The sequence below is a fragment of the Hemitrygon akajei genome, chromosome 8 (genome assembly GCF_048418815.1).
Source record: "Hemitrygon akajei chromosome 8, sHemAka1.3, whole genome shotgun sequence".
Taxonomy (NCBI): domain Eukaryota; kingdom Metazoa; phylum Chordata; class Chondrichthyes; order Myliobatiformes; family Dasyatidae; genus Hemitrygon; species Hemitrygon akajei.
In genome coordinates this window covers 146888104-146902684 of record NC_133131.1, presented here as the reverse complement: position 1 = coordinate 146902684, position 14581 = coordinate 146888104, and positions in this window count along the sequence as shown.

The window sequence follows — 14581 nt, the reverse complement described above, 5'->3', positions numbered from 1 at the left end:
CTTGCGGGTGTGAGGGGAGTCCGGAGGAAGACGCCGAGGAAGGAGGACGTGCGCTCGGACGACCACCGGGAAGTCCGAAGTGGGAGTTTCGGGAGGACGACCATCGAGGAGTCGAATGGTTCGCTGGATGAGCTCCACCGATGTGCACTAAACTGACTGAACTTTGATAAGTTGGCGCCTTTTGTTTTTTTCTTGTATATATATATATATATGTATTGTATTGCCTAATACTCTTTTAATTTTAGTAAACTCTTTAAAGTGTATTTCATAACGGTATTTGTTGTGGGTTTGATACTGTTGGCGGGCGCGAGGCATAAACGCGATTCTCACAGCACCTGCGTGTACGGGAGGTGGGTTGGTGTGTGGCTGGATCTCCTTTTCCCCTAGACATATACCAGCCTGTTGGGTAAGTGTTACACTCATGACCTTCTACAGATGCACAGTTGAGAGCTCCTAACATGCTGCTTCACTGTGGTACTGAAACCGTACTGTGGCCTATAGAAAGACTCTACAATGGGTAGGTAAAACAGCCCAACACATCACTGGCACCTGCCTATCCGCCATCAAGGACATACATACGGAAAGTTGCTGGAAGAAGGCCTGCAAAACTATGAAGGATCTTACCCACCCTGCCTGTGGACTGTTTATTCCATTCCCTTCTGGGAGTCAAAATCAGAATCAGAATCAGTTTTAATATCATTGGCATATGTCATGTAATTTATGGCTTTGTAACAGCAGTATAATGCAATACATAATATTAAATAAATAATAAATTACAATAAGAACATATATATATATATACACACACACAGTGGATTCTGCCTAATTAGGCCTTTAGTTAATTAGGACAACTGCTTATTTGGGACAAAACCTAATTGAGAAAATAGCTGGGATTCCCTTCACTTATTTGGGACAATATACCACTTCATTAGGAAAGAAGACCGTTGCAACGCAGTTTCTAACTAGTGTCAGATGCAGGCACTTATAGAGAACAGCTTTTAAATAGCATCAGTTGTGCGTGCTTGTGTTCAAAAAGCAGTGTGTTTTTGTCACTGATAGATGGCGAGAAATAAGCAGTAAGACAATTCAAAACTGTTTTGCTCACTGCGATTTCAACTATTTAGGCTTGTAGGTGCTAGAAATGGCCGGGAATTAAAATAAAACGATTTCATTACTTCAACAAGTTTGGAACTACAATAAACTTGAAGGTATTGAGAATCTTCTTGATGCTACAATGAAAATTAAGATTTGAAGGATGCAATCATTGAATTCATTGTATGAAGGCAGTCCATACTAGATTTGTTCATTTACACTCAATCAAAAGAACACACACACTGGATGAATTTGATGCTTTGCTACACGTTTGAGTGCTCAGTGTGGGGCGCCAAAGCTTTCATTCTGGTGTCGGGTTTGGGGGAGGGGGTTGTTGCCTTGTTGCTGCTTGGGCATAGGGGAGGGGAGCTGGGGGGGGCTTTGGGGTTCTAACTTTTAACTGTCATTCATTCTTTGGGGCATTCCTCTGTTTTCGTGGATGTTTGCAGAGAAAAAGAATTTCAGGATGTATATTGTATACATTTCTCTGACATTAAATGTACCTATTGAAAATATTGAATTCCACTGTCAATAATATAATGAACTCTTATAATATAAGAGTTTTATAGTACTGTAGTAGAATTGATAGTATTATAATTTGTTTTTTATTTCTTTATTACACCCTTTTGTCTTTATTATATCTTTTTAACTATTTCCATTACACTTCGGCTACTTGGGGTAGCCGCTTAATTGGGCCAAAATGTACTGTTCCTGCTGTGTCCCAGTTAACTGGAATCCACTTTATATAATTATATAAGTGGTGGAAAAAAAGAGTAAAGAAAATAGTGAGGCACTGTAGATGGGTTTGTTGTCCATTCAGAAATCTGATGTTCCTAAAATGTTGGGTGTATGTTTTCAGCCTCCTATACCTCATCCTTGATGGTAGCAATGAGAGGAGGGCATCATGTCCAGTGTGATGGGAGTCCTAACAGTATCCACCAGGACCACTAGACTCAGAAACAGTTATTTCTCTCAAGCCATCAGGCTGATGAAAATGCCCCAGCATTTTTCACTGCCATGTTCAGCTGTGACTCTACCTTAATCAAACTATGAACCTGTATTCCAAGGACCCTCTGTTCTACAACAGTACTAGGGACCTTCTGTTCAATGTAAAATTCCTATTTTTATTAGTCCTTCCAAAAAGTAACTTTCGCACTTACCTGGATCAAATTCTATTTGCTATTCCACAGCCCACCTACCCAGTTGATGAAACACCTACTGCAGTTCTTGATATTCCTCTTGATTGTCCTTGTTGCTGCTTATTTTAATGTCACCTGCAAATTCGGTGGGCCAATGGGTCTAATTCTGTGCTGCATCTATGGCTCTGATTCTTTTACATCAACAGCCATCCCAGAGCCCACAAAACCAGAGTGCAAGTAAGTCACCCTCAATTTGGGGCTGCCTAAGAAGAGGTCACCTATAGAAGCTTGTATTTTGAGTTCCATGTAAGGTTATGAGTTTCATACTGTAAACTTCACTGGATAATTCAGGCAATTCAACAGTGTTGAATGCTGTGTTGGTGCAAGGATGTGTGGCAACAATTGTGGGCTGCCCCCAGAACATCCTTAGGTTGTGTCAGCTGTTAAAGCAAACAATGCATTTCACTATATGTTTTGATATATATGTGATTAATAAATAAATCCGAAATTTGAAATCAGAATTTGGGAATCTGTGCTAGAATCTGGAAGAACAGACCCATGGCATTAATTACTCATCATGTGTATGTATTGATTCCTCTACTGCTTTTTTAAATAAAATTATTTCAAGATACAACATGATACATGCCCTTTTATCCCAATGAGCCAACACCTTGCAATTACACCACTGTGACCAATTAAACTACTAACTCGTGTCTTTGGAGCACTGTTCAACAGAATGTAAATAGTAAATCGTATTGCTAGCATTCTTTTGGCTCTCTGGCCATGGCTAAATTACTCCTCATAAAATCAGGTTATCATGACACAATTTGAATTTACAAGTGTAAGAGATAAAGGAGAACAATGGCTCATTATCACTTCACCTTTCTGTCTGATTTGGAGAAAGATTACCATCACGTAATGATGGTAAATTTTAACAGAGGAAAAATGCAATTGCATTATCAATAATCTACCATGACCAATTTTATTTCCATGTAAGTGCCTTGAGAAACTAAAACAGCGCTGGGAGTTTTATTGTAATCTTGAGCTATGTTACAGTCAGAATTTCTAAAATGTTAAGCTGTGCTCACGACAGACAACAGTTTCCAATTTACATAAATTCCCCTGGGAAAAAAGGTTGTAATCTATCGTGCACCTTGATTGTACAAATTATCATGAAATAGTAATTACTTTATAATTATAGTAAAGCATATCAAAGGTTACATTGGATCGCCACCATCTTGTTTTATATTCCTGGAAACACCACTATTAACAACACTTGAAAAGATACTTGGACAGGTACATGGATATAGGCCAAGTACGAACAAATGGAAATAGTTTAGATCAGAATCTTGGTTGCATGGACTAGTTGGACAGGAATGCCTGTTTCTATGCAGTATAGCTTTTCAAACAAGAGAAAATCTGCAGGTGCTGGAAATCCAGAGTAACACACACAAAATACTAGAGTAACTCAGCAGGTCAGCCAGCATCTATCAAAAAGAGTAAACGTTTGACGTTTTGGGCCGGGACCATTCTTCAGGACCATATACCTTTTGCCCTATTGGCCGGAAATTAATAGTTCAGCCAATTCAGAGTCATATATTAGGCACAAAGATGGCATAATGTTTACCTACAAAGTTCATCCACGGTGGGTTTGAGCAGGATGCAACTCACTTTGTATATACATTACATAAGTAAATCTCACCTCAGTCCCAATAAGCCTGTAAAATGGATGTTGCTGCCCATGACCCTACTGTATGAGTCATATTGCTTAGTGTAGTAATTGCTCTAACATCCGTCTTCCTGCATCTCCTCGTTTTATCTTTGCACAGATAAAAAAGGATATAAAGAACAGAGACAGGCTCACTCCTATTGACATCAATAGATCTAGGTTTGAGAGGGTGACCAGCTTTAAGCTCCCCGGTATACACATCACCAAGGACCTCACTTGGTCTATACATACTAGCTGTGTGGTGAAAAACGCACAACAGCGCAACTTTCACCTCAGATAGTTGAAGATGTTTGGCATGAGTCCCCAAATCTAAAGGACATTATACAGAGGGACAATTGAGAGCATCCTGGCTGGTTGTATCACTGCCTGGAATGGGAACTGTACTTCCCTCAGTTGCAGGGCTCTGCAGAGAGTGGTGCAGACAGCCCAGTGCATCTGTGGATGTGAATTTCCCATGACTCAGCACAGCGACAGGTGCGTAAAAAGGACCCAAAGGATCATTGGGGACCTGAGTCACACCAACCACAAACTGTTTCAACTGCTACCATCTGGGAAACGGTACCACAGCATTAAAGCCAGGACCAACAGGCTCCAGGACAATTTCTTCTACCAGGCTATCAGACTGATTAATTCATGTAGACACAATTATATTTCTAAGCTATATTGACTGTTCTATTGTATATCTTACTGTACATACTATTTATTACAAATTACTATAAATTGCACATTGCACATTCAGATGGAGACATAATGTAAAGATTTTTAGTACTCATGTATGTGACGGATATAAGAAATAAAGTCAATTCAATTTCTTCTCTCCTATCAGATTCTTTTATCTCCAGTTCTCTACCTTCTCCACCCACCAGGTTTCACCTATTACCTTCCATTTATCCTTCTTCCCCTTCCCCCACCTTTTTATTCTGGCATCTTCCCCCTTCCTTTCCAGTCCTGAAGAAGGGTCTCAGCCCAAAATGTTGACTGTTAGTTAATTTCTGTAGATGCTGCCTGCCCTTTTGAGTTGTTCTAGCATTTTGTGTGTTTTGCTTTGGATTTCCAGCATCTATAGAACTTCTTGTGTTCGAGAAAGATCTTTATGTTTTTGCTATCATGTCCCCCGTAGAAGCCTAAAGTACTTCATAGCTAATGAAGTACTTTTAAAATGTAATCATTATTGTAATACAATAAAACGATAATATTTAGAATTTTGAAACAATTTACTTTTGGAGTATTGTATACAATTCTAGTTACAAAATTGAATTGGATCCTGCTGGAACTGGAGATTTTTTGGGAAGAGAGTGGAGAGGCAGAGCTTAACTTCTTTGGAGCCAATGAGACTGAGGGGTAATCTGACATAAATATATAAGATTACAAAAGGCCCGGAAAGAAGTCTTTTACTAGAGGTCAAACAAGTGAGAGCATAGGTTTAAGGGGAGAAAAGGGAGATTTAAAGGGTATCTGAGGGGTAAATTTTATCATGGTTAATATCTGGAATACTCTGCCAGAGGAGGTAGTGGCATCATATATAATCACTTTGTGGTGGGAAAGTTGAGGCAAATGTAGAAATGAAAATGAACCTGTTTGGTTGGTGGAACAGGTAGGAACAGGAGCAAGGAATTTCTGATAGTCCAACCCAAACCTGTTTTAATGCGAGAAACTTGGGAAATAAGGCAAATGAGCTCAGGGCAGGTTTAGGCACATGGAATTGAGATATATAACTATAACAAAATATGGTTGAGGGACGAAGAGGACTGGCAGCTCATTGTTTCTGGGTCCGTATGCTACAGTCATGATAGATGTGGAGATAAGAGAGAATAAGGAGTTGTGGTTTTGATGAGGGCCAGAGGTTGATGGGGAAAGATATGAAGGGATTCTGAAGGACTACTTTTTCACATCGAAGGGGATGGGTATATAGAACGAGTGGCCAGATGAAGTGGTAGAGGAAGGAAAAATTACAAGTTGCACAAAATGCTGGAGAAAATCAATGAGTCAGGCAGTATCTATGGAGGGAAGTAAACGGTTGAGTTTTTGGGCTGAGGTGCTTCATCAGAACACTTCATGAGCGCTGATGAAGTGTCTCAGCAAAAAACATCGACTGCTTACTCCCCTCCATAGATGCTGCTTGACTTCCAGCGTTCCTCCAGCATTTTGTGTTTGTTGTTCAAAATTTCCAGCATCTGCAGAATCCCTTGTATTTGTAATGTTACAAGAGATCTTGGCCAATAGATGGGTAGGAAAATTGTCTAGGGATATGAGCTAAGTACAAGCAAATGCAAATAAATCAGGTGGACAACTTGGTCAGCATGGACCAAGTTGCCTGTTTCTAAGTATGACTTATGACTCTACGTTTAAAAGACACTTCGACAGACACATAAAAAAGGAAGGAAGGCATTGTGTGATACAGTTCTAATACAGGCAAATGTAAATAGAGTAGATGGTCAAAAAGGCCAGCACTAACATGATGAGCCATGATGGGCGTTATGTCTCAATGAATCAGTAACGTTGAAATGACAACATAATTTATTGTTTTTTTATATATGTTTTTGGATCATCTTCATGAGAAAGTCTGCAGATGACGGATATCTAAAAAACGTATTGTAGAAGTGCAGCCATTTAGATAAAGTGTGAAACCTCAGCCTTAATGGTCTTTGAGGGCATAAATAATCCCAAAATATTACCTGAAAGAAGGGCAAGTTTGTCCCAGACAAGTTGATCCCAAGCAGCACACAAAAAAATTCTGGAGAACTCAGCAGGTCAGGCAGCATCTATGGAGAAGAATAAACAGTCAGCCTCCTTTCCCTCCATGCACCTTTTTATTCTGGCATCCTCCCCCTTCCTTCTCAGTCCTGAAAAAAGGTCTCAGCCCAAAACATTGACTGTTTATTCATTTCCCAAAATAATTTTGGGATTATTTATGCCCACAAAGACCCTTAAGGCTGCGGTTTAACACTTTATCAAAATGGTTGCACTTCGACAAAGTGTTTTCCTCTCAGTACGGAATAGGACATGAATCCAGGGCTCTCTAAATCAGAAAGAGACTCTAATACCAACAGAATAGAACTGATACTAACTAGAAATAGTTGTTCATCAATTCCCATTGTCAACCAAACAGCAGTACTAATCACCATTCTCTCCCATTCAGAATTATACACAAATGTGGTCCTCACTTAATAATACTAGCCTTCGGTAAGGTTATTACTTCTCACTATTCCTTTGGAGCTGCGCAGTGTTATGTTGATTACTCATTCATGACAGAGTGAGCCTTCAGTGAGTTTGTGCATATAGTCTCACAATCTGTGTCTGATCGGTATGAGCAGTGAAAAATCGGACAATTATTTCATTACTGCTTTCTCACGTCATTCTGTTGCCCTATGCACATTTTTATTTCCTATAGACTTTCAAATACAAGGAAGCTTCAGTCCCATTTTCTGAAAATCAGATTGTCTTGTGCTTTATGCTCACAACCGTCTTTGAGGCGTCAATGGAAGAATTACATGTTTTCTTCCATCCCTGAATATGACAGATATATCCATTTTTTACATGTTTTCAATGGAAAACCTTGCATAGAAAGCATAGTGGACATATGGAATGAAATGCAAAGGAAAACATTAAAAAAAAATTTGGATTGGTAAATGGATGGGAAAGCTTTACAATAAAATGTAGGCCAACATGACTAGCTTAGATAGACATTTTGGTCAGTATGAATGAATTGGTCAAAGGGTCTGTTTCTGTGTTCTATGACTCTCTTACTCCAAATCTATAAGAAAAATGTAAGGTAAAACTCTGATAATCCCCTACCGAATATTTGAAAAATCACAGTTGTTCAGCATTTGATTTGCTGAATATGAAACATAAATATTACAGCTCTGTACAGTCCCTTTGGCCCACAATGTTATGCTGACATTTAAACCTACTCTAAGATCAATCTATCCCTTCCCTCCAACATACCCCTCCACTTTTCTATCATTTATGTGCCTATCTAAGATTTTCTTAAGTGCCCCTAATGTATCTGCCTTCCACGCACTCACCTTTCTCTGGGTAAAATACTTACCTGTGAAATAACCCCACCCTCCCTCCAACCTATACTTCTCTTTAATCACTTTAAAATTATGCCCCCTCATATTAGCCTTTAATGCTCTGGTTATCCACTCTTTGGCTCTTGTTGTCAAATTCACTGAGACCTCAGTTCCCACACTAGTTTTCCATTCATTGAGAATTCCATGTACTCCTGTTGCGCTCACCAGGATATGAGTTTCCATGCTCCTTTTCATTCACCATGGCTCTGATTTCTGAGGTTCTACTCATGGCCACGTTCCTGTGTTTCCATTAAACTCATCAGGGTCCAGTGGCCATGTCCCCTTTCAACTTATTGAAGTCCTGGTTCTCACACTCCCTTTCCAACTCACCTGGTCCCTAGTTCCCTGATGCACCATCAATAACTCTCGGAGACGTGAGGTGAGAGAAAGGCTTTTATTAGCTGGAAGAGAGCACTGTCAGCAGCAAGAGACCATCACACAACATCTCGGAGACTGAGGGAGGAGCAGTGCCTCCAATCGCCTTTATACAGGGGTCTGTGGGAGGAGCCACAGGAGCAGTCAGCGGGGGTGGGGGGGGGGTCCAGACAGGTATACGTATTTCACCACATTCCCACACTCTCTTTGAACTTACTGGGGCCTCAGTTCCTGCACTTGTTTAAATTACCTGGCTCAGCACAAGCCTGCAGCATCTAAAAAAAAGGTGAATTATAACATGTTGGAGTATTTACAGAAATAACATCCAATTGTCCAAAAAAAATCTGTCCGACACCACCAAAATCCTGAATGTGGAGTATTACTGGGTCGATTCTTTAATGATCCTGTCTTGTTCCCATCAGTCATAGGTGCAAAAGAATTGAACATTTTTTAAGTGACCTGATTTTCTCCAGAAAGCTGAGGCAGATTGGTGTCATGAGGAAAGAAATTGAAATTCCGATGGGGAAATGCCATCGAGAGCTGAACTTATCATAGAATTAATTAATGAGAGTCAAGGCTCAAAAATCTATTCAGCAGCCCAATGATACTCAATAAGTATGGGACGAGGCCTTTATGTCTCTCAACTCAGTAATGTAATTTAATTAGATCATGAATAACCTTCATCATAACTCGATTTACTCACCTATGAACTGTAGCTTTTTGCCTGAGAAAAAAATATATCAACTCCAGTTTCAAAATGTTTAACTGATTTAAGGTCTTTAACTCCTCTTTGGGTGGTTTGGTGTGTAAGGGTGAGCAGAAATCCAGACTTCCATGATTGAATGCCATTCCAAAAGGATAATGATTAAAGAGGTGATAAGGGCAGTAACACAAGCTAAAACTTATTGAAATATAATTTTAGTATTGTCTATAAATATTCACAAATTAAAGGAATTAAAAAGGGGTTTGACACTGACATAATAGTCTGAGCTAGTTCTGAAATCTAAACCATACATGGCAGTAGGATAAACAAAACCTTTGTCATTTTAGGGTATTGAGTCAATACTGAAACAGAAAATCAAGGTCCTTTATTCAGCTTGGCTGAAGGTATTTTAAAGAGCCTAACTTGTCATGCTCGCAACAGGCAGATTGCAAGTTCTCGGCTTGTACCTATTTTAACCGAATGCACAATCAATAGACACACAAATGAGCATCTGATACAAAATGCATTTTAGAATTATACTCCGTAAGAATGCAGCGATCTGACTGTCAGCACCAAACTTTGGAGTCTCAGAATTAAGCTGAAATTAAAAGATGATGCATCCCAATGAACTTTTAATCAATGGAATCATTACTAAATGTAACGATTTTATTGAAGAGGAAGCTGACCAATGCTGAAAACAGTTGTCACACAATAAGGGCAGCAATTGGCTTTGAACCTTGGCTCACTGGGTAGCTGTCCTATTTCTGATCAGGTCTTTCAGAGTAGATTCAAGCCCCACTCTGCAATCCAGAGTATAAAAGGTGGGTTACCACTCCAATGTGGTACCAAGGGATTGCTACTTCGTTGGAAGTTTCACGTATCAGAGGAAATGTTAAACAGAACCTGATTTTCCCATCAGGCGAGTGTAAAAAAAAAATTCCCACAGTTGGCATCAAAGAAGAATGAGGAAGATATCCTTCCCAATTATAGAACATAGAATGATACAGCACAGGAAGAGGCCTTTTGACCCATGAAGTCTTTGCCAAGCATTAAGCTAATCTCTTCTACCTACACACAATCCATCTGACATTGGGGAAGGTTAAAGGAGGTTCACAAAAATGATTTTGGGTTGAGAGGCTTGACGTACAAGGAGTGTTTGATGGCTCTGGGCCTCTACTCACTGGACTTCAGAAGAATGAGGGGGACATCACTGAAACCTATTGAATGGTGAAAGGCCTTGATAGAGTGAATGTGGAGAGGATGTTTACTATGGTCGGGGAGTCTAAGACCAGAAGGTACAGCCTCAGAATACAGGGATGTCCATTTAAAATAGAGATAAGGAGGAATTTCTTCAGCTGAAGAGTGATTAATCTGTGGGATTCAATGCCACAAACGGCTGTGGAGGCCAAGTCATTGGGTATATTTAAGGCAGAGGTTGACAGATTCTTGATTAATCAGGGCATGAAGGGATATAAGGGAGTCAGGGACTGAGACGAAAAATTGATCAGCCATGATGAAATGGCAGAGCAGACGATGGCCCAAATGGACTAATTCTGCTGCTATATTTTTATCTCCCTCTATTCCTTACATGTTCATGTGCCCATCTAAATGTATCTTAAAAGCCACTATTGTATCTGCTTCCAACACCAAATCTGGTAGTAAATTCCAGGGTTCTACCTCTCTCTATGTCAAAAACCTGACCCGTACATCTCCTATGATCTTTCCCCTTTTCTCCTAAATATATTCACTTTAGAATTTGATATTTCTGTCCTGGGGAAATATTCTATGTCCCCAATTATACCTTTTAGAATTTTATTAACTAATCATATTTCCCCTCATGATTTGACATTGCAGATAAAGCAATCCAAGTTGGTGCAACTTCTCCTTATAGCAAAAATCCTCTATTCCAGACAACATCCCGCCAAGCCTCTTCTGCACCCTTTCCAAAGCCTCCATATCCTTACTGTAATGGGTTTCCCAGAACTACATGATGAAAACGATGATAAAATATGACGAAAATTCATATTGCCTTCAGTATACAACAGAGTCTGTGACTGCTTGAGGAAACGTATGTCGGAACATCAAGACCTCAGACCCAGCAATAAACTCATAATCTAATGGTGAGCAGCAACTCTGGCCCTCCTATGTACAGTTCCTGTGCAAGAGTCTGCGGCACATATACTGTATGTAGCTAGGGTGCCTAAGACTTTTGCACAGTACTCTAGAAATTACGTATTGCACTACACTGTTGTCACAAAAAATAAAACAAATTTCATGACATATGTGAGTGATGATAAACCTGATTCTGATATGGGTCTCTATTGTGGACTTATAGACAATAAACAATAGGTGCAGAAGTAGACCATTCAGCCCTTCGAGCCTGCACCGCCATTCTGAGATCATGGCTGATCATCTACTATCAATACCCAGTTCCTGCCTTGTCCCCATATCCCTTGATTCCCCTATCCATAAGATACCTATCTAGCTCCTTCTTGAAAGCATCCAGAGAATTGGCCTCCACTGCCTTCTGAGGCAGTGCATTCCACACCCCCACAACTCTCTGGGAGAAGAAGTTTTTCCTTAACTCTGTCCTACATGACCTACTCCTTATTCTCAAACCATGCCCTCTGGTACTGGACTCTCCCAGCATCTGGAACATATTTCCTGCCTCTATCTTGTCCAATCCCTTAATAATCTTATATGTTGCAATCAGATCCCCTCTCAATCTCCTTAATTCCAGCGTGTACAAGCCCAGTCTCTCTAACCTCTCTGCATAAGACAGTCTGGACATCCCAGGAAATAACCTCGTGAATCTACGCTACACTTCTTCTACAGCCAGGATGTCCTTCCTTAACCCTGGAGACCAAAACTGTACACAATACTCCAGGTGTGGTTTCACCAGGGCCCTGTACAAATGCAAAATGATTTCCTTGCTCTTGTACTCAATTCTCTTTGTAATAAAGGCCAACATTCCATTAGCCTTCTTCACTGCCTGCTGCACTTGCTCATTCACCTTCAGTGACTGATGAACAAGGACTCCTAGATCTCTTTGTATTTCTCCCTTACCTAACTCTACACCGTTCAGATAATAATCTGCCTTCCTGTTCTTACTCCCAAAGTGGATAAAAAAGTGGGAAGTTTAAAGTGGGAAGGGGGCAGGGAGAGGGGAATCATGGCTAGGAAAAGGAGAAGGCAGAGGGGAAGGAGTGGGAAGCACCAGAGAGACATTTTGTAATGATCAACAATCCAATTGTTTAGAATCAAAAGACTTTGCCTGGTGTTTCAGTGCTGGGTTTGTCTGCAAATATAACAATCCCCTGTCCTTCTTTGTCATCTGTCCCACACTCCTCTGATCGTGCTCCAACTTCACCATTCCCACCATTCTTTGCTGCCGCCGGATTTATAAATTTGCTCTCTGCTCCATGTTGACAAATATAATACAGTGCAAAAGTCTTAGGCACCCTACCTATATACTGTATATGTTCTTCTGCATAATACTGTTCTTCCTCCCCATGTCAGTCCCTTTTGTTCTAAATGTGTGGATATTTCTTGGACCTGTTTTCTTCAACTTACATCGTCCAGCAAAAAAAAACAATATTTTCTTCACTACTGTAATTTTTAACAGCAATATCTTTTAGTCACATAATCACTCTTGCATCCAATATCCCATCTCATCACAGGCAACCCCGTTCTAATCATTCCCTGTCCTACCTTAATCGTGATTTTGAACTCACTTTAATGCTGTTATTTGATACAGAGTCATACAGTATTGAAAGTGGTGTCATACCCATAGCCTTCTATGCCAATGCAATTTAAATGTTTGCTTTCTTGTTTCTTAAATATTGTAAGCAACAGCTTCCACATCTGTCTCTAGCTGAGCATTCCAGGTACTCACCTCTCTGGGCGAACGAGGTCTCCAGCGGATCCCCTCTAAATCTGTTTCCCCTTATTCTATACCTATAACCAGCAGTTTTATTCACCTCCAATAAGGAGAAAAAATTCCTGCAGTCCACATTGTCTGTACTCTCATAATTTTATTTAATCTGCTTTGCTCCCGGCAAAAAGACAAAACTGCTCCAGTCTCTCCTCTTAACTGAAATGCTTCATTCCAGACGACATCCTGGTGAGTCTCCTCTTTACTAGCTTTCAATTCCGATGAAGGTTTATTAGCCTAGAGATAACCTCATAGAGCCAGAGAGTCACAGAGTCACACAGCACACAAACAAGCCCCTTGATCCAACTTTTCCATTCCAACCGATGTACCTTTCTGAACTAAATCCATTTGCCTGTGTGACATCCCTCTAAACCTTCCCTATCCACGAGCCTGTTTAAATGTGTTAAAACACATTTTAAAAATGTAATGGTATCTGCCTTGGCCACTTCCAGTAAAAAATCATGCCTCAATGAGAAATCTTTATTTTTTAAATATAGAATATGTTGGATTTGGGAAAAATGGTGGAATCTTTCCTGAACTTGAGGCTCCTTGTGTTCTTTGTTCATATATATCTGTACTTCCAGATACAGAGGAAACCATTCAAGTGTAATGCCAATGACAACAACAATATTCTATATGTAAATTTATTTGGTGTGCAATTGAGTTGAACTGAATATATTCACTGCAATTACTTGCTCTGAAACTGATCTGAGTTCTTTGGTAACCATAAGGTAACTGCAGAATGCGTGACCTAAGGAATGAGATGAAACCTGTCCTTTATTCTTTTATGTTAATTTCTCTTTTAAATGTTTGTGATACTATTAAAATGGCTAAATGTTCATTGGGTACATTCCTTACCTGGTTTATGGATTTTCAGGCAAAGTTTTCCATAGGAGGGAATTATGCAGGAACATGGAAAATGGGAGTTGGGAATGGTCACTCAATCCCTTGGTCCTGCTGCACCTTTCAACATAGTTATGGCTCTTCATCCATGTTAGAACTCTGCTCTAAAAAATGAGATGGACTCTTGACCTCACCAACTTCCTCACTATCTTACTGTGTTGCACTTTCTCTGTCAATGTAACTGTAGCACTACATTCTGCATCCTGCATTTTCCCTTGTACCTCAATGCACTGATGTGAGGAAATGATCTGTACAGATGGCATACAAAATAAACCTTTTCACACAGGACCTTAGTACATGAAACAATTAACTAAATTACCATTCTGTTCCCTCCTTTTTCCACATACCCTTTGATGTCCATTAAAATATCTTAATTTCTTATCCATTAAGAAAGGCATCTAACCCCTTTTAATGGTTGACCTCCTCCATCTTCATCAGCAGATAAGTACCAAGAACTGACTTAACATACTATAAAATTCACTGAGTATACATAGGGTATACAAAACTATGAGGGGTATAGGCATGGTAAATGAAAGCAGGTTTTCTCCATTGAAGTTGGGTGAGACTAGAACTAGAGATCATGGACTAAGGATGAAAGGTGAAATGTTTAAGGGGAACATGAGGGGGAGCTTC